Below are 20097 nucleotides of genomic sequence, written 5' to 3' on the forward strand. Positions count from 1 at the left end.
TTCTAATAGTGTTGCAAAGATGGGTTTTTTACCCAAGAGGAATGTGCCCTACAAGGCCGCGATCAGAGACCGGAGCCTGGTGTGCATGTTATCGCACACTGGCCAAAGCATGACCCACCCCATTCCCGGGTGCCATCAGTATGGTTTGTTTTCATGTAGGGGGTTGTGAAGTGCAAGTGGTTTGTGGTGCTGTAGAGGCTTGGTTGGGCTTAGTTCTGTAGGGTATTTTGTGGAGATTTGGGGCCTGACGGTATTTTATTACCGCCGAGAAATAACTTAGCAATAATCACTCTTTGTATTCAGATTTGGCCATGTGCAACAATAATACAATGGACATGCATTATTTCAGCACCCAGACCTGCATATTTGGTATACGTGGTTGGTGGTATTTTGGTGAGCATAATTCCCTTGTTTTATTTGTGGCCCCAATGTCCAGAATCCCTTATCTTCGCTTAGATTTTTCGTGTGATCACTAGAGAGACCTCAGACCTGCATTCTAGGGAAACCACAATTTCCAGGGATAGTGTTGGTGCGCCACCATGGGCAAACTCACTGACTTATTTACGACAGAGAGCTATATGTGGTAGTCTTGTGGTAATTTCCACTACCTTATATACGGTAGGGAGCTATGTTCAGAGAGTCTCTCTTCCCGTTGGCTCATGTACCTCCAACAAGTTATACTACAGTCACTCACAATTATTCATACTGATTCTGACATACACACATCTGTCTTAAAATGACCATTGCACTTTTTAAAAATCTCCCCACATCATTGGCATTGTAATGGTAAATAGAAAATAAACCACCCGTCTGTTTTCAAATATTTTCTGTATTATAAAATTTGCATTTAGGCATGATCTCATTTTTACAGCAATAAAAGGGAACAATCAAAGCATTTTCAATGACACACTGCAATTATAGTGGCGAAGAACAGAACTTAAATTGCAACATTAGCACTTGATAAAGACACGCACGGGACTTTCATTTTTCTAAACTGACTGCATACTTTCGTGCACACACACAGCTCCCCCAGTTAGGTAATTACCTTATCTGTTTAGAGGATTCTCTCTGTGAATGTGGCTCTCTTGGCTTAACTCCAACGAAAAGGGACGCTTGCCTTCTCAAGCCGGGGTCATTGCCTGGAATTCTCAGCTTTTTCAGATAGGACAGCCTCTGCCAGTGGAAATGTAATTCTTTCAGCTTTCCCCAGTCTCGACTGCAGCAGGACACCCCCACAGCCAGGTCTTCTCCCCAGTAGTGCAGAAAGATGTCTGCCTGTCTTTTTCCCTGCTACTGCCCACTAAAACTTTCCTCTCAGCCCTCTTTATGACGTGTTCCAATGAAATCCATCATCTCTCATCCTCCTACTTTTCAACAATAGCTTCGCTTATACATTTGCAATTGTTGCAAATCTGACTTCCTCCTTCCTGCCGTTACTGTGCACAACAACACGGATAATCAGGCAGAGAAGAGAAAAATCTGCACACTCATTTAAATGGTTTTCAAAGTATGCCTAATTCTGCAGTAGAGAACACATTTTATTAGTGGGTTATATTAAAATAAGGTTTTATTAGTCAGGTTAATTGTTAATATGTTAGCTGTTAATTTTCAAATGTGTCTCTAGCAATATAGGCATTTCAGGTGAAAAATAGTGTGCATTTTTAAATGAACACGTGTGCTTTTAACTGTAAAATAGCTTTGCATCTTATATATTAAAATCGTTTTTTGACTGAATAGCCTGTCTTTCCTTGTTAATCTGCTAACCCATATAGCAATGCACCGCACCCTTGTGGTGGTGCTGCAAAAAAAAAATGCTACTTGTGCAGTAGTGCTGTAATGCTACTTGTGCAGTAGTGCTGTAATGCTACTTGTGCTGTAACATGCCAAATATCCTTACATATACCCTCCTTTTGTTTTTAGAACTTGGCTATAATCCAAGCCAATTCCTAAAAACAACTTGTTCTATTTTTATTTTTACAATATAGCAATCCAACAAAATGAATATTCATGTGCATCAATGAAAATTTGCAATTAACATTTCATCTGAGTCCATCAGTTCATAAAATGTTCCACATTTGCCTTCTCAGTGGAAGTGGCATTACTTTAAGTTTAAATTTTCCAAGTCAATTAAAAACAATGAAATAAAACAACTAACTAAAACAAATAAGTAATATAACAAGTTAAAATAAATAATTAAAATAATAAATACGTGGAACTTCATATGCCGGAACTTTTGCTTTGTCTCTTTTGGTATGTCCCGACCAGCGATGTTATTCGGTTCATTCGAGTACTCTTTCATCTTGGCAATCTTGAATCCACAGTATTCATCTCTTTTGGTATTCCGGTTATTTTGTCTTCACCTCCACCTGGAGGCAGGCATCTTTTGGTCTTCATCCAGGGGACTCCAGGACTCCATCGTCTCCCGTGGCCTCTGATCCCGGAACCTCCGATCAAATAATGTTAATTGTCTAAATCAAAATAGAAAATAAACAGATTAAGTACATAGCACAATACTAATTTCCACCTTTTTGCCAAAAATAAAACATGCTTGGTAAAAATACTTCTTTTTTTTTTTTTCTTTTTTCTGAAATTAAACACAAGTTAAAAGAAAACAAACACATATAAAACAGCATTCAATATTTAATACACTTTCTCTCTGTACACCAACCACGAGCTTCCGTTATATGTGCATTTATTTATTTATTTATTTATATTATATATTTATTTATTTATTTATTTATATTATATATTTTCACATATATTACAGTGTTTATGTGCCATCATAACAATCAACTTTTTTTTAACTTCTTTGTCACTGCCTCCTGATCACACCCATTTATTTTCTCAAGGGACCCTATCCGTTTCCACATGCTCAAGCTGCCTGATCTCATGTCTGGGATGGCATGGTTTGATTTGATTTACATGGACAAACTGCTCTATTGCTGTTTCACCTTCATTTTTCAAAATTTTATACACTACAGGAGAGACTTTATCTATAATTCGAAATGGCCCCTGCCAGGCTGCCAGAAATTTAGAATTTTTCTGTTTACTTTTTCCAAAATGAAACTTGTACACCTGATCCCCTACATTGTATTCCTTTACTGATGTCTTTTTGTCATAATATGACTTAGCACTGTCAGCAGCTCTTTCCAGATTTCTCTGCACAAAAGCAAATGCATGTTGCAAATGCCTCCTCAGTTCATCAATATATTCATGAACTGTGGATGCACTCACTAGAGTTTGCTCATGTGTTCTGTATAGTAGGTGTTGTGGTAACACCATTTTCCTACCTGTTAAGACCTCATGGGGGCTAACACCTGATGCTTTGGCAGGAGTCGACCTGATTGCCATCAAAACCAATGGTAAACGCAAATCCCAGCTGGAACCTGCTTCTGCCACAAATTTCTTTAAAATGTCCACAACAGACCTATTGTTTCTTTCAACTGTACCTGAAGACGCCGCCCGATATGCGATATGTAGTTTCCTTTTTACACCTAGTATTTGCCATACCTTACTCACTAGAGTACTTGTGAAATGACTTCCTCTGTCTGACTCAATTCTTTGTGGCAACCCAAACCTTGAGAACACATGGTTCACCAGCAATGTGGCTGCTGTTTGCGCACTACAATCTGGTGCGGGAATGCACTCAATCCATTTTGACATCAAACATACCACACTCAAAATATAGCGGTGTCCCCTGCTCGACCTTTTTAAAGGACCTACATAGTCTATTTGCAAATCTGACCATGGGAGAGTTAGGCCTCTTTTCATCAATGGTGCTCTATGCATTGGTGAAGCAGGTTTAAATTGGGCGCATACTAGACATCCTCTAGTATATAATTCCACATCTTGGGACATATGTGGCCAGTAAGCATAATCTTTTAGTATTTCTAATGTCTTTTGTGAACCTCTATGGCCTGCAGTTATGGCATCGTGTGCATGGTGTAGCATTAGTCCTCTGAATGAAAGGGGTACTACCCACTGTATTTGCCCTGTTATGGACTCTCTAATCATGAGCCCATCCTGTAATCTAATTCGTGTTTTGTTCTTTAATAACACCCTCAACTCTTCTTTTCCCATACAATCATTTTCTGTTAAAGGATTTTGTTCAGGATCTATCAAATGATTATAATAGATTCCCAAAATTTGATCATTCTTTTGTGCCTCAATCAAATCTTGGTCTGGCGTGTCATGACTCCACTGCACCACCGGTTGATCTACCTCCTTTGGTGCTTTAGAACGTGTGACTGCATCAATTTGTATTTCACCCATTAAATAATCAATAGGTAGCAATTCTCCCATCACAGCCCCAATCTTAGCCAGATGGTCTGCCTTATCATTTCCCTCCTTATCCTCTCCTGGTGTTTTTAAATGCCCACGAATTTTTCTCCAGTATATTGTCAAATTATTTTTTGACACCAATTTGTCTATGGCTTGTATCATTTTTCCATGTTTAAGTGGCTTTTTGTTGTATGTAACCATGCCTCTTGCTTTCCAACCAGGCAAATACTCCACAAAGCTATTCCGTGCATAGTCAGAATCAGTCACCAGGACAATTTCACTGAACTTTTTATCAACTGCAGTAGCAATTGCTTTATATATGGCTGCCAATTCCGCCACCTGACCGCTCCTATCTCCAATACTCATCCCTATACTAGGAACGCCTTCACATTTCAACCAGACATTTCCTATTCCTGCCACTAATTGTTTATTACTGTCATTTTCAATGTGAAAAGCACAACCATCCACGTATACAGTTGGCAAATCCTTGCATGTTTTTTCATCAAAAGCTTTGTGTGGTGATTGTTCAAATTCCTGTAAACTAGCTTCCACATCCATTTCATTTGTTATTTGTTCAGCTGCACAGTCATGTAAGTCAGCTAACCCTTGAGCAATTGGGCTCTTTTTATTTTGTCCATATCTTACTTCTACTGGAAAACCTTGTAATGCCAGCGTCCAAGAAGTGATTCTGGATTGCGCTAGATTGCCTGATCTAATTCTTTTACTCTCTAAAAATTGCAAAGGTTGATGATTTGTTTCAATAATCACCTTTTCTCCCTGAACAATGGGGCGGAAATGTTGTAGCGCCCACACAGTGGTTAATAGGGCCTTTTCGCATCCATTAAATTTCATTTCAACTTGGGAAAATGCCTTACTTGCATATGCAATGGTTTTGTGATTCAAATCGTGTTTTTGTGATAACACTGCTGACATACAATGTTCAGAAAATCCTATTTCTATAAAGAAATCCCTGTTCTTTATGGGGTATGCTAAACATGGTGCCTTTACAAGACATTCCTTCAATCTAGCCACTGCATCAGACTGCTCTCTTTCCCATCTCCAGGGAGTATTTAGTTTAAGCAGTTTAGTCAATGGTTGAGTGATTTCTGCATAATTCTCAATGAACTTTCTGTTATAGCCTGTCATCCCCAATAAACTTTTTACTCCTTTCACATTTTTAGGATCTTTTAATCTTTGTATGGCCTCTATTTTCTTCCTTTGTGGATTTAGCCCATGTTCAGTCACTTCATGCCCTAGAAAGTTCACTTTTTTCTTGCACCATTGTGCTTTTTGCAAAGATACTTTGGCGCCTGCTTTCTGCAATTGGCCAAGCACATGTCTTATTTCATCAAAATGGCTTTTAATGTTTTCATTTTTTATCAAGACATCATCCACATAAACTATTGTCCCTCTTTCCGCTGCATCCGGCATGGCCTTTCTCAAAAATATGCCAAATTCACTCCCACTATTGATGTACCCGAACGGAGCTCTAAGCCAGGCATATTGAGTCCTGTCAAATGTAAAGGAAAATAGGTGTTGTATCTCCTCTGCCAATGGCACACACCAATATCCAGATGTGAGATCTAACGTGGTAAATACATTTGAACCATGTATCTGAGCTAGGCCCTGATCAATGAATGGTAGTGGCCATCTAGATACTGGTACTCTTTTATTTAACTCTCTTAAGTCTGCACACAGCCGCCATTGACCATTTGGCTTTAACACACCTAAAACAGGCGTATTGGATGTGCTATGAATGGGCCTAATTATTCCCCGTGATTCCAAATTTTGAATAATCTCTGCCAATGATTCTAAACATGCCAGCGGTAGTCTATACTGGCGTACAAACACTGGATTTCTGCTACAACCTTCTGGTAGTGTGGCCACATGTAAATCAGTTAAACCACAATCATAAGCATCTTTTGCAAATACATCCTTAAACTCCATAAATATTTCCCTCAGAGTGCGTCGATCCTCATCGCTGTTACATGCATCCGCTAAGGAGATCTGCTCTTCTACCATTCTGGAAAATTCTGGAAACTCTTCTGGTAAAGGAATCTCAGCGCTTTCCTCTAACTGTGTGGCTGTGTCTTTTTGTAGAGCTGCCACTTTCAAATATTTTGGCATATCAGCTTCCACTTCAATGGGCTGATTTCCTGTTTCATTTTCATTTAAATTAAATATTATGCAATCCTCTTGATGGCAGCACACTGTCTCATTTGAATCATAAGGATACACAGAATGAATTTTAAATATTCCTTTGGGCTGAGAGTCCAGGTGTTCTGGTAACTCGCCCCTGGCATCTACATATTTTTCAGGAATATTCCCAATCACCATGTTATTTAAATCTGCCGTATAATGTGATTTTTGTATGGCCATTCCTAATGGGGAGTTTTCCTCTAAATGAACGTCCTGACAACCTTTATTATTTACCATGATTTTTACAGATCCCTCACCAATGTCTACCAATGGAATGTATTCATAATCCAGGCCTTGCTGTTTTATGGATTCATTCAGGCATACAAATGCATCAGAGCCTTTCATCTGCTGTCCATTTTTGCATTTCAGTGTTATTGCAAACTGTTTTGTAAATGCAGGAACAATAGTATTTTTCCTCATCTGTAATTCGACTGCATAAGGAACTAGTTGTGCACAATGATAAGCCCTTCTTTTGTCTTCAAATTCAGGCGCCGGCCCACCTAGGCGCGACCATATTTTTTGATTAAGGAAATCTAACACCATACACATTCTGTGCATGATGTCATTGCCCATGTAAAATTCATTTTGTGCTCCACTCACTATCCATACATTATGGTAAATTGCTTTCTGCCCAATGCTAATTTTAAGCATGCATCTGCCTGTAATTCGGTTTTCAAAGTCTGGACTGTCCAACCCAGAAACATATTGGTTTTTAATCCTAAATTTCGGGATTTCTTCCCTCTCCATAATTTTTTGCAACAATTTCTCATTAATGAAACTCCTTTCATGTTCAAGCGCTAAAGTGGCTTTTATTGTTTTAAGATAATCATTTATACCAGCGTGAACCCATGGTTGCTCATCTTCCATGTGTATCTCTGCCAGAGTGGTAATGTGTTTTTCTGAATCTGTTTTAGGAACAATATTCTGTTTGCATGTATTCTCTTTTAAATAGAAACGTAATGTGTGTTCGTCTATGGCAGTCTGCCAATCTTTCCTTGGGTCCAAGTATATTTGTACAGGTAGTTTTTCATTGTCGCCCTGATCTTTGTCTTGACACCTTAATATAACAGTGACACTAGGTATGCAGCTATTCTGTAGATATACCTCCACAGCATCCTTTGTTTTGGCAACGGTGTGACATTCTTTTATATTGCTGTTTTGTGATTTTAGTTTCTTAGGCCTCAATGGTTTTTTGGTTAAGGACCACAGCACTCCATTCACCCCATCTATGAGAGGAGACAATCTTTTCAGGCAATCTGTCCCCATCAGAAATGGAATTTCACTAATAGATGTGATCAATACCTCTTGTTTCATTCTGTGCTTTCCTATTTTTATGTCAACCTCAGTTACACCTATGATGGGCACCTCCTCCCCATTAAAGTTATGCACTGGGCCTTGATTTGCCTTCACTGTGATCTGACTCTGTGGAGGCCTCCCTTCATTGATACTCTTTACCAGCTCCTTGGACATAATTGTGGCCTGTGCGCCAGTGTCAATCATAGCAAAGGTGTGGCATTTTTCTTCTACAGTGATGGGTGCATAATATCTGTCCTCAACTTCCTCTAATACACATAAGAAATGTGAATTCTTACTGATTTCAGGGCTCACCTTTCTCAGGCCTTTTTCACTTTTGGCTAAGCACATTGGTAAATGAAAAGACATTTTTCCCTCCTTTTTACCCATTTCTGTGCGAGATATTTTATTCATTTCTCCATGTTCAGAGGTTTTTTGGAGTGTGGCCACCGTTCGCCCATCCATCTGGGTAACATCAGAGACCACATTACAACCTTCCAACTGAACATGTGTCACAACATCATTCAGCAATTTGTCATTTTTTAATTCTGTGCATTTGTGATCATTTAGTGTAATACCAGCCCTTTCAGCCTCTTCAAAAATATGTGGCTCAAAGAATTTTTCAGGTGATTGACTTGTACCCTCCTTGTGAGTATTTCCTTTTTCTGTCTGTGTTTGGTAATTGTTTTGCTTGCCCAGGGAAGGAGCTATGGCATCCCCACTTACTCCCTGTTCACTGGTATTCCCCATGCATGAGTCAATTTTCTTAAATCTGTCCCTTTGTTCTTTTGGAATTCCTAATGTTTCTTTTTCATTTGTGCAAACCTTTACTGTTTTATTTAGCTCTAAGTTAAACCGTACCTCTTTTTTAGAAGTATTTGCACTTTCTGTCACAATTTCATTTACTGGTACTTTCATTTTTAATCCATTAGACATCTCAGAGTCGTTATGCAAAATTATATCAGAGCAATCTGTCATTTTGACACTGCAGTTATCATGAGTACTTAGTCACTTTTCGGAAGCCCCCCGGTCATTGCTATGGCCATCAGCCCCCTCTTTGGAAGGTTGTTTTTGCGCTGTATAGAGCTTTCCTATTTGCTCAGCTAACATTTTCACTTGGGCCTCAAGGCATTGGAACCTTTCCACCTCTCTAGGATCCTCTTTCTGTGGCCTAGGTCGATATTGGTTGTTTTCCCCCTGATTGGATCTATTCTGATACCTCTCAGGTGATTGATACCGGTTGGGATGGTTTCTGAACTCTTGATTCATTTGTGGAGGGGAGCGGGTTGCACCCATCCTTTGATTATAATCCCCTGGTGGGGAATCATTGTACTGGCGTGGACTGTAGTTCACGTTTTGCCTCATGTCCTGTCTCTCAGATTGTGGGTACTGGCCCCTATGTTGATTTCCATTATCAGTAAATCGATCCACATATCGGGGCCTATCTTGATTACCATATATCATGGTGCTGGGATCAAATCTGCTCTGTGTCCCCAATGACTGGTAGGGACCATCATTTCTTTGATCTTGATTTTGTCTCTGGTTATTGTTCATACCTGCCATATCAGACCGGTATCTTACCCGGGGTCTATCTCCTAAATATCTAGGGCTGATGTAGCTCTCTCTATTACTAGGATCATGTGATTGGAATATTGGTACAGTAAATGGCGATCTTTGTTGATTACCCCTTTGTTCAGGTGTCACATTATTTTTACCTTGGCTTTGAGCAGACTCAAGGGACATTTTGGCTGACCTGATTTCCATTACTGTGGCTGAGTGTTCTTTAGATTTAGGCCTAGTATCTTTCATTTTATCACTTTCTCTACCCTGACAATAGAGTACCTCATATAGCTTGGTGCTTTGATGTACAATCCATTCAAGGGACTTGTCACGGTCAAATTCACGGACCAATTGGGATATAATGTCTTTCTGTAGCCCATAGAAGTATGCGGTTTTAAACTCATTGGAATTTGAGTCAAAAGATACATCAAAGCGAGAGAATGCTCTTTTTAAGTCTTGTAAAAATTGGCGAGGTGATGTATTAGGTCCAGCAGTAATAGTGTACGCAACTTTCTTTGCCTCCTGCAATGACTGAAAAGGAGAAAAATGGCGCCTAATTTCTTTTTCAAACTCCAGCCATGTCATATTCTGCTGTTCATTTAATCCCCTTATGATGCTGGCCGTCGGGGCATCTAAAGTTAAATGAAAATATTGTCTGTACTGTTCCTTAGGTATCTGGAGCGCTTTAAAAATGTCATGCACCGCTTCTAAGTGATCCTCAATGCAGCATTCACCTCCCTTTTTAAATGGTTTGATCAGGGCTTTAATGGATTTCATTATTTTTATGGGGCTACTTGTTGCAATGCATGGAATTGCACTATTTTGTGATTCAATCCTGTTTTCAGGTGTATGAGATTGGTGGCTGCCCCCAATGGGAGTATCAAATCCCCCAAGGGCGCTGCAACCAAGTTCAGTCACCGGCCCAGTCACTGGGGCACTAGCTCTTTGGGCAGAGCTAGAATTCACCTCCACTCCATTGAATGTGGTACCCTGCCGCCTCTCCTGTGACCTGGGAATGCACATTTGCTGTTCTAAGTCCTTACACTTTTTAAGGAGTCTGTTGGCTTCATCATGCAAATAATTATTTTCATCACTCATTTTATTAATTGCCTCCTGCATGTCACACATTTGAATTTGGCATTCATTGAACTCTTTATTTCTTTTGTCTCTTTCTTGAATCATTTTAATCATTTCTTGTTCTACACTCTGGAGATCACCTTCTTTTTCACAATGTTCTTTTTGTAAAATCTGCATTTCTGAAACAACCTCATCTTTATCCTGCCTAATGTGATCCACTAAGGCTTTTAAGTGTGTCAATTCTTGCTCACTATCTTCAAATTGTTTCTTGCTTTTGGATAACTGAGTATCAAAGTCTCTGCATTTTAATTGCATGTCTTTTTGGCATACATCCAATTCTGCTCTCAACATTTCCTGATTTTTACTTGCCCCATCTATTTCAGTCTTTAACCTGTTAATTAGCTGAGTATCATTCTCTTGCATTCGCAGTGACTTGTTTAAAATAAACCATATTTTGCCGCATAGACGTATTAAACAGTCTTTCTCTGCACTTTTATCGGCTGCATTCAATAATCTCGTAAGGCAGACCTGAATTATGCTGCCTTCTGCAAAAATATTGTCTAGTTTTTCTTTCTGCACCTCACCCTGAATGCGGTTACTCCATTCTAAGGTACTGTTCGAAGACCAATTCCCATGTGCAAATAACTTTGCCTCTAAATATTGCACTAGATCTGAGAATGTGGTTTCCCTTTGTGACATTCTGAAATTCGTTTTTAGTGGCACACTGCTATTATAAAATGGGTTCCCTTTAATGTGCAAATGGCAGTGTGAGACACGCTTGCCACGCCCAGTAGGTACTCTATGATCACTTTCCCGGCCTGCAACGCACCATAAATATGTAGGGTATTTTGTGGAGATTTGGGGCCTGACGGTATTTTATTACCGCCGAGAAATAACTTAGCAATAATCACTCTTTGTATTCAGATTTGGCCATGTGCAACAATAATACAATGGACATGCATTATTTCAGCACCCAGACCTGCATATTTGGTATACGTGGTTGGTGGTATTTTGGTGAGCATAATTCCCTTGTTTTATTTGTGGCCCCAATGTCCAGAATCCCTTATCTTCGCTTAGATTTTTCGTGTGATCACTAGAGAGACCTCAGACCTGCATTCTAGGGAAACCACAATTTCCAGGGATAGTGTTGGTGCGCCACCATGGGCAAACTCACTGACTTATTTACGACAGAGAGCTATATGTGGTAGTCTTGTGGTAATTTCCACTACCTTATATACGGTAGGGAGCTATGTTCAGAGAGTCTCTCTTCCCGTTGGCTCATGTACCTCCAACAAGTTATACTACAGTCACTCACAATTATTCATACTGATTCTGACATACACACATCTGTCTTAAAATGACCATTGCACTTTTTAAAAATCTCCCCACATCATTGGCATTGTAATGGTAAATAGAAAATAAACCACCCGTCTGTTTTCAAATATTTTCTGTATTATAAAATTTGCATTTAGGCATGATCTCATTTTTACAGCAATAAAAGGGAACAATCAAAGCATTTTCAATGACACACTGCAATTATAGTGGCGAAGAACAGAACTTAAATTGCAACATTAGCACTTGATAAAGACACGCACGGGACTTTCATTTTTCTAAACTGACTGCATACTTTCGTGCACACACACAGCTCCCCCAGTTAGGTAATTACCTTATCTGTTTAGAGGATTCTCTCTGTGAATGTGGCTCTCTTGGCTTAACTCCAACGAAAAGGGACGCTTGCCTTCTCAAGCCGGGGTCATTGCCTGGAATTCTCAGCTTTTTCAGATAGGACAGCCTCTGCCAGTGGAAATGTAATTCTTTCAGCTTTCCCCAGTCTCGACTGCAGCAGGACACCCCCACAGCCAGGTCTTCTCCCCAGTAGTGCAGAAAGATGTCTGCCTGTCTTTTTCCCTGCTACTGCCCACTAAAACTTTCCTCTCAGCCCTCTTTATGACGTGTTCCAATGAAATCCATCATCTCTCATCCTCCTACTTTTCAACAATAGCTTCGCTTATACATTTGCAATTGTTGCAAATCTGACTTCCTCCTTCCTGCCGTTACTGTGCACAACAACACGGATAATCAGGCAGAGAAGAGAAAAATCTGCACACTCATTTAAATGGTTTTCAAAGTATGCCTAATTCTGCAGTAGAGAACACATTTTATTAGTGGGTTATATTAAAATAAGGTTTTATTAGTCAGGTTAATTGTTAATATGTTAGCTGTTAATTTTCAAATGTGTCTCTAGCAATATAGGCATTTCAGGTGAAAAATAGTGTGCATTTTTAAATGAACACGTGTGCTTTTAACTGTAAAATAGCTTTGCATCTTATATATTAAAATCGTTTTTTGACTGAATAGCCTGTCTTTCCTTGTTAATCTGCTAACCCATATAGCAATGCACCGCACCCTTGTGGTGGTGCTGCAAAAAAAAAATGCTACTTGTGCAGTAGTGCTGTAATGCTACTTGTGCAGTAGTGCTGTAATGCTACTTGTGCTGTAACATGCCAAATATCCTTACAGTTCAGAGTTTGACAGTGAGTATGCAGATGGGTGAATTTTTAGTATTGTTGGCTAGTGCCAATACATTTCTTACCCCCAACACTCTGACTAAATGCGACCCATTTCCCACTCCTTGTCATTCATTCTAGTGTTAGGCAAAATACCACCCCCAGGAATCCAACCTTGATAGGATTTGTTGGTATACTCAGGGGCCACGGCCAAACCCGGGTGGCACTTTCATGTCCCTGAGTCGCTTAACGGCATGTTTGATGGAGTATGAGAGGGTAACTGGTGGAATGGTAGCACTGCTCAGTTTTTTGCCTCTGTGAAGGTTTGGGTTGGTTAATTGGTTAATGTTTGGGTTATGGATACACCGATTTCTTAGGTTGTGGGGAGAGGGGTTGTTGTCGGAGTGTGAGTGTGGACAAGTTTGTTGCAACACATATATATTCTAAACTGCACTTACCATACTACATACGATCAAGCGCATGACCCATAAAACGATACGCCCTACTGACTATGAGTAATGACTGCACGCTCTCCTGTACATCCTGAAACGTTAATGGTCTTTGTGATAAGATAAAATGGATTACCGTTTTGCAGCAGCTCAATAGGCCTAAATCCACATACTCATTCAGGAAGCGCACCTGATGGAGGACAAATGCAAAGCTATTGACAGAACCAACGATGGGAAGTCTTTTCATGCAGGATTTACAAGAGGATCCGGAAGAACGTCCCATACCACATTCGAACGGTGCAGAGGGATCCTAGAGGTAGGTATAATGCAGAGTATCAGGGGGAAACATTGAGATCCAGCAGCTCCTCACAGAATGGTAGATCTCTGGATTGTATGGGGTGATTTTAATGATGTGATAGACGAGACATGAGCTATATTCTCAACCAAACTTGTGTAAGTGCCCTTGCCTAACTGATGTATGGCACATACTCACTCCCCATCAACGGGCATACTACTTCCACTATGGGCGCACCTTTCTCTAGCAAGAATAGCTAATTTGTTTATGCCACTTGCAACAACTATGGGGCTACCAAAATACAATGGGCCTCATTCCGAGTGTGCTGGGAAGTGTTAAAATTAGAGGTAACTCTGAATTTTACGACTACACCAATTGTGAGTTTTGACTTTGTGTTTTGCCCAAAAATCTGCAGAATTCTACAGCAGTAACTACCTGGTAATTCCACAAAAAAGGCCCCATTGTCCAATGGACCAAAAATATGGGGATTTACACTGCTACCACCACTTGTAATCAGGCGGGAATTCCGCCTGACCAAATAATGGTAACTGTAAATCCGTTTGGTAGTTTTTCAGAGGAATTTACCTCTTAAATACCTCCAAACTCGTAATGAGGCCCAATATCTCCCATGTGGTATTTCCAAGCACTCTCTGCTGTTACTTCACCTGTGAAGACCTCGGGCGCCCTGGCAACATGTCTGGTGGTTTAATTAATGTTATTTAGGGATACCTGAACTAGTAACGGACATTGCTAACAAGTCGACAGACCTTGCTACCAAGACGACAGAGTATTTTTGAACTCTCCCTCAATCAAGGATCCAGGGATCTTATAGGAAGGATATAAGAAAGTGCTCCATGGAGAAGTTATTTAGGTCCTGGCAGCTAGACAGTGGAAAAGTTTGAAAACCCTAGTTCACCTAGAAATGGAACTTGTATGCCTGGAAAGTGGCTTTATCTCATCTCCTTCGCTGGAGACGCAGAGACAGCTGATGAAAATCAAAGGCATATATCACACCTGTGCGTCGGTTATGGCCAGACAAGCTTATTTTGCACCTCAAGCTAGAATTCATGAGACAAGGGACAAGGTTGGGAAATTTCTGGTCTGGCTTGAAAAACATGACGCTGATTCGTAATATGCTCCGGGTGTTGCATCAATTACTGGGATGATGGCCAGGGATGATTGGAAAATATGTGAGATTTCTGCTGATTATCGGGTACCTCATGGCAAACCTGAGGTACATGTTGCTGACTTACTGAATTAACTGACCATGCCCCACATTACATCCGATCAGAGGGCTGCTCTGGAACTGGACCTCACAGACGACAAGGTGACGGCACCGCTAGAGGCAATTCAATTGGGTGAATCCCTCGGACCCAATGGATTTCCGGTGGAGATATGGAAATTACTCACTCATACGGTGTCTAAATCCTTGCCTTCCATGTTCAAAGAAGCATAGAGAAGGGAAAATGTCCTCTGGATCTGTGCTTTGAGCATAGTGTGGTTTCCCCCAACAAAGGCAGATCACCGACAGAATCTGTGTTTTATAAACCAATCTGCCTTATTAATATTGAAGTGAATGTAGTTTTGAAGATCCTCGCTCATAAACTGTTCACAGTGCCTTCCCGCTGATACACCCTGACCAGACCGGGTTTCTACCCGATTGGGCGACCCCGATAAATATATGCAAGTTACACATTGCCCTTGTCCGTGCTAAACATATCTCAGACGTGCTTGCTGTGGCAACAATAGGCTTCGAGAAAGTATTTGATACAGTCCATTGAGATTTTGTCTAGGTAGTACTGACTGAAATTGGGCTTGGACCTAGTGTTTTCTACAATGGATCAAACTACTATACACACATTCCATGGTAGCAGTTAGGGTAAATGGACAGATCTCCCGCGGGTTCCCCCTGGAATTTGCAATACAGCAGGGATGCCCCCTCACTCCTATGCTTTCTGTTCTGGCCATCAAAGCTTTGGTTATTTTGTTGTGCAGAAACCCCCTTTTAAAAGGGTTCAGTTGGCCATCAGGAAGAGAAGACAGACTATCCCTGTACACTAATGAACCCCAGAGTGCCGGTCCCCAGGTGATTGCAATTTTAGAGATCTACTAGCGATATAGTGAAGGCCAGGTTAACTGGGACAAGTCCATTTTAATGCTGATCCAGGGAGGGCAGGTTGCAGTCCCAATAGATTGTAGATTTTGGTTGGTTGCAGATTCATTTAAATACCTTGGTAGCCAGCCCAAACTCCTTTGTCAAAGGAATCTTCTACCGATCACAGATTGGTTCCTATCTGACATCAAATTCTGGGTGGCTCTTCCACTATTCATACTTGGAGGTGCAGCCATGTTCAAGATGATGACTCTTCAACAGTATTTATATGTCCTCCAGAATACCCAAGTCACAATACCCCATCGGAATTCTGTACTATTGAGCAGGCACTGAGGCAGCTGGTCTGGAAAGGGTTGCAAACCAGGGTCGCACTGAACACTCTACAGTTCAATATGGCAAGGTACTATGGGCGGTCTTAAATCTTCAAAAATATTATGGAGCATCCCAATTGGCTGTAGCCAACAACTGGGTATGTGGCAACCCCTCGCATCATCATATCAGCATTGAATTGGATCGGCTCTCAAAACCTGACGCCCTACAGACATACAACTATCTCAATAATAAACATTTGCCAAAGGCGTTGCAATAGGTTGTTAGGATTCATGAGCAGGCCACAAGGGTGGTGGGGTGGGCGGGGAAGACAACAATTAGAGCTCCACTGTGGCATAACAGATATATCCAGAACTACAAGAGTTGGACTTTGCAAAAACATGATGGGGGAAAATATACAATTGGTGGGAGATGTGATAAGGGGAGGACAGGTAGGCACAATTGGGAACTTAGAGCTGAAGATTGGATTTGCGTTCATAGACCAGTTCAGATTTCTTTGTTTCGAAAACAACAACTGGGGCACTGTTTGACTGCCCAGACCAAAACCAGGTAGGACCCAATTTGAATGGGGAACTGATTCCTAAAAAGTCAGGCTCGTTTTTATACCAAATCCGCATTAATTTTACTCACAGTCCCTTGACAAGGCTGGTACAAAAATGGGAGTTGGACCTAATTCCTATCGAGGCAGAGGACTGGCCTACACGTGAGGTATCTATTCCTGCCAGCCTCAGACTGGTCCAGTTTAAAATCCTTCACAGGATCTATTAAACACAAATTATGCTGTTTAGATATAGTCGTGCAACCGTCCCAAATGTTTGCACTACCATGTTAAGATATGTAACTTCTTTCATACAATCTTGCAGTGCCCAAAAACGTGCAGGTTCTGGCTTGCAGTTCAGAGACATATATATCATATACTGGGGTCACCATTGCCCGAGGTCCAAAACATGTGATACTAAGTATGTTGGGGGTGAGGGAGGGGGGGTTTACACCAAATTTGAAAAGCTTTTTGTGTCTAGCGCCCTGGTCATGGCCAAGCACAATACTGCTCTGCTATGGAGGGGCGAAGACTTCACCTAAGATTGCTAAATGGGAGCAGGATCGAGATAACTGCATGGCAGTGGAAGAGAGGATGTATAGGACCTGTGGCTGCCCGCAGATATTTAGTAAGTTCTGGAAGAAAAGGAGAGACCAGGCTTGTTAAGCACTGTCAAAAGGCACACGTCCGTGAGCTCGGTAGTAATTCACTATGTATCTGCATAATAATGGTATCATGTCACTGTTAAATTGGTTAGTACTGTTTATTTGGTATGTTTTGGGGTACCTGTTGTGCCCGTTAATTGTTAAATGCAACAAAATAAAAGGCCGGCCAGGCCCCTTGCACTAATTTGTGGAAATGTTTTGCCCTCTCCAATGGAAACATTCACCAGCTTATAGACTGACCCATGAGTCATTCAGAATCATTGTGCGCCCTCGGGGGTCATCCATCCCCTTGTCACCAAATCTTTCTCTGCCACTGTCACACCGCCCCATCCCTAAGAACTAGAACTCTCTTCTGTAATTTTGTTTCATGCTACAAAGGGATTTGATATTGGTCCATGACTTGATTCTCCCAGCTGACTCATACTGTCAGCTCGCTACACAGAAGGTGGGTATGCATATCATTAACATGGCTATCTCTGAGGAGGGGCTGATTATGACAATAGACATAAAAGAGAAACATGACATTACGATGTGTGCCACCCGCTTCCTGCTTTAACTCCTAAATATGTTAATCCCATTTAAAATGGTTGCAGTCTCTATCAATGTTTTGAAGTTCCATTGATGGTTGTTAAGATGTGTTTCCTTATTTTAGTTATGATTGTCCACAACCTTAGCCTCGTTTTACGTTCACTTCCAAATTGCTACACCTCGTTCCATCATTCTTTCTGAAAACCAGAAGGTACAAGTATTATTTTCCTTAGGTAAACTCTGTCTTTCATAATGTGGATCTGGCGTCTTTGGCTATTATAAAAGTGATAATGAACATATGTTGTGCCATCTGCTTGAGAAAAGATGCAAACAGTGTTCCAGTGTTTGCAGATCGTACTCTAAATTGCCGTAGACCTAATAATGACAACAATGAATGGAAAAGTAAAGTAGCAAAGTACATGAATTTTCTGCAAATCAAGCACATTTTCTTCTACGTGCTCTTGATAGAGCTCACACAAAGATTAATATTGAATTTCTTTTCTAAATTCAAAATATTCAATGGCAATTGGTGAATATTTTCGAATAGTTCAGTTTGAATGTATGATTGTAGGTATTATTGTTATTTTATTGGTGGCATTTATGCCAGCACGCTACGCCCTTGGTATCAAGGCACTAGTTGCGTTACAGAAGAAGGTGGATAGAGCGAAGGTGAGGCAAGTTAGCAACAAATGAAAGAGTCCGGTTTTTAGCTATTTTCTAAAAGTCCAGTATGCGGGTTCAGCGCATAGGTGTAGCAGCAGTCAGTCCGAGAGTATGAAAGTGATCACATGGAAACTGGAGCCTCGGGCTCTCTGGCGCTTGAATCTGGGCACAGTTAAGCAGAAGCTGTTGGCAGTACGAGTCGGCCGAGTGAAGATAAGTCTTGAAAGTCTTTGAGATAGATAGGCCGGTGTACAGTTGGAGAGGCATCGATGGGTAATGGCATTAGTCTTGAATTTGATGGGCAACCAGTGAGCTGCTTTCCTGGATGCAGAGATGTGTCGTTTTTTGGAATGTCAAGGAAAGCTCTGAGGGAGGTATTTTGTATGATTTGAAGTCTGTTGAGGTTTTTTTGAAGGTGCCTGCAAAGGGGATGTTATAATTATCGAGTCTGGAGCCAATGCCCGGGCAATGATGAGGCGGTTGTGAGCAGACAAGAATGGTTTGCACGCATTTAGCAGCTAGATGGTGCAGGCTGCAGTTGAGGAGATGGAGTTCATGTGGCTCGAAAATGTTGAAGTTGGTGTGGAGATATACTCCTTGGTTTTTAACCACAGGTGATACCGGTATGTTAAATTTGTCAATTCTGAAGGCTTTGTAGGCAGGCTTGAGATGTGAGAGAGTGGATTGGGAGCAGACGATTAAGATCTCAGTTTTATCATCATTGAGGCATTGCTGGTGGGAGGCCATCCAAGTTTGAAAGGCTTCGTAGATGGCAATGAGGGTGTTGGAATCATCAGTGTAAATCCCAGTGAGGGGAGAAGGATCTGCATGGTCATCTATTTAATTCATGTAGGAGATGCCCAGGGACGCTAGGTGATTGAAAAGAGGGTGACCAGGGAATCTATCCATTAAGAGAAGTACAGGCGGCAGAGGGATATTCAAATGTAAATTATAAACCACCACCATATACCCAAGAACAAAACTCACGAGGTACGGGGCAGCCCAATCGCAACAGCGAGACAGACAAGATGGTGCTGCAGAGAGTGAAGGCAGAGATTGAGGGCATAGGTATCGAGGAGTAGATAGCAGCACAAATACTCCTGAACTTAACCAGGAGACAACAGCGGCCGCAGAAGGAGCAACAAGAATGATAGAGGGCTTGGAAAGGGAACAGGGAAGGCTTGACTGGGAGGCTCACGTGGAGCAGGAGTAACAACAAAACAGGGACATGGAGGCTAGAATAGAGTGGGAGGAGAGGGAAAGGAAGGAGGAATTGGAATGAGAGGAAAGGGAGTGGAGAAGGGAAAAGGAGCATATGGATGAGGAACAGGCGGAGAGGCTAGAAAAGGAACAGCGAGAGAAGGAGAGGGAAGAATGGGAAACAAAGGGAAGTGATGAAAATGAGGCAGAACTGGCAGAGTGGAGAAGGCAGATAATTGAGCAAGAAACACATAAGTGTGAAGAAAGCAGGCAGAGGAATTTGCAGATAGATAGGCTGGCAAAAGGGGAACAAGCGCGGAAAGAGGAGGATAGATGAGCAACAAAGGCAGCTGGGGAGCAAGCTGCATTAGAATGGGAAAGGAAACAATGGGAAGGGGA

This window comes from Ambystoma mexicanum, chromosome 2p, assembly GCF_040938575.1.
Source record: "Ambystoma mexicanum isolate Mex_15411 chromosome 2p, UKY_AmexF1_1, whole genome shotgun sequence".
Classification (NCBI taxonomy): Eukaryota; Metazoa; Chordata; class Amphibia; order Caudata; family Ambystomatidae; genus Ambystoma; species Ambystoma mexicanum.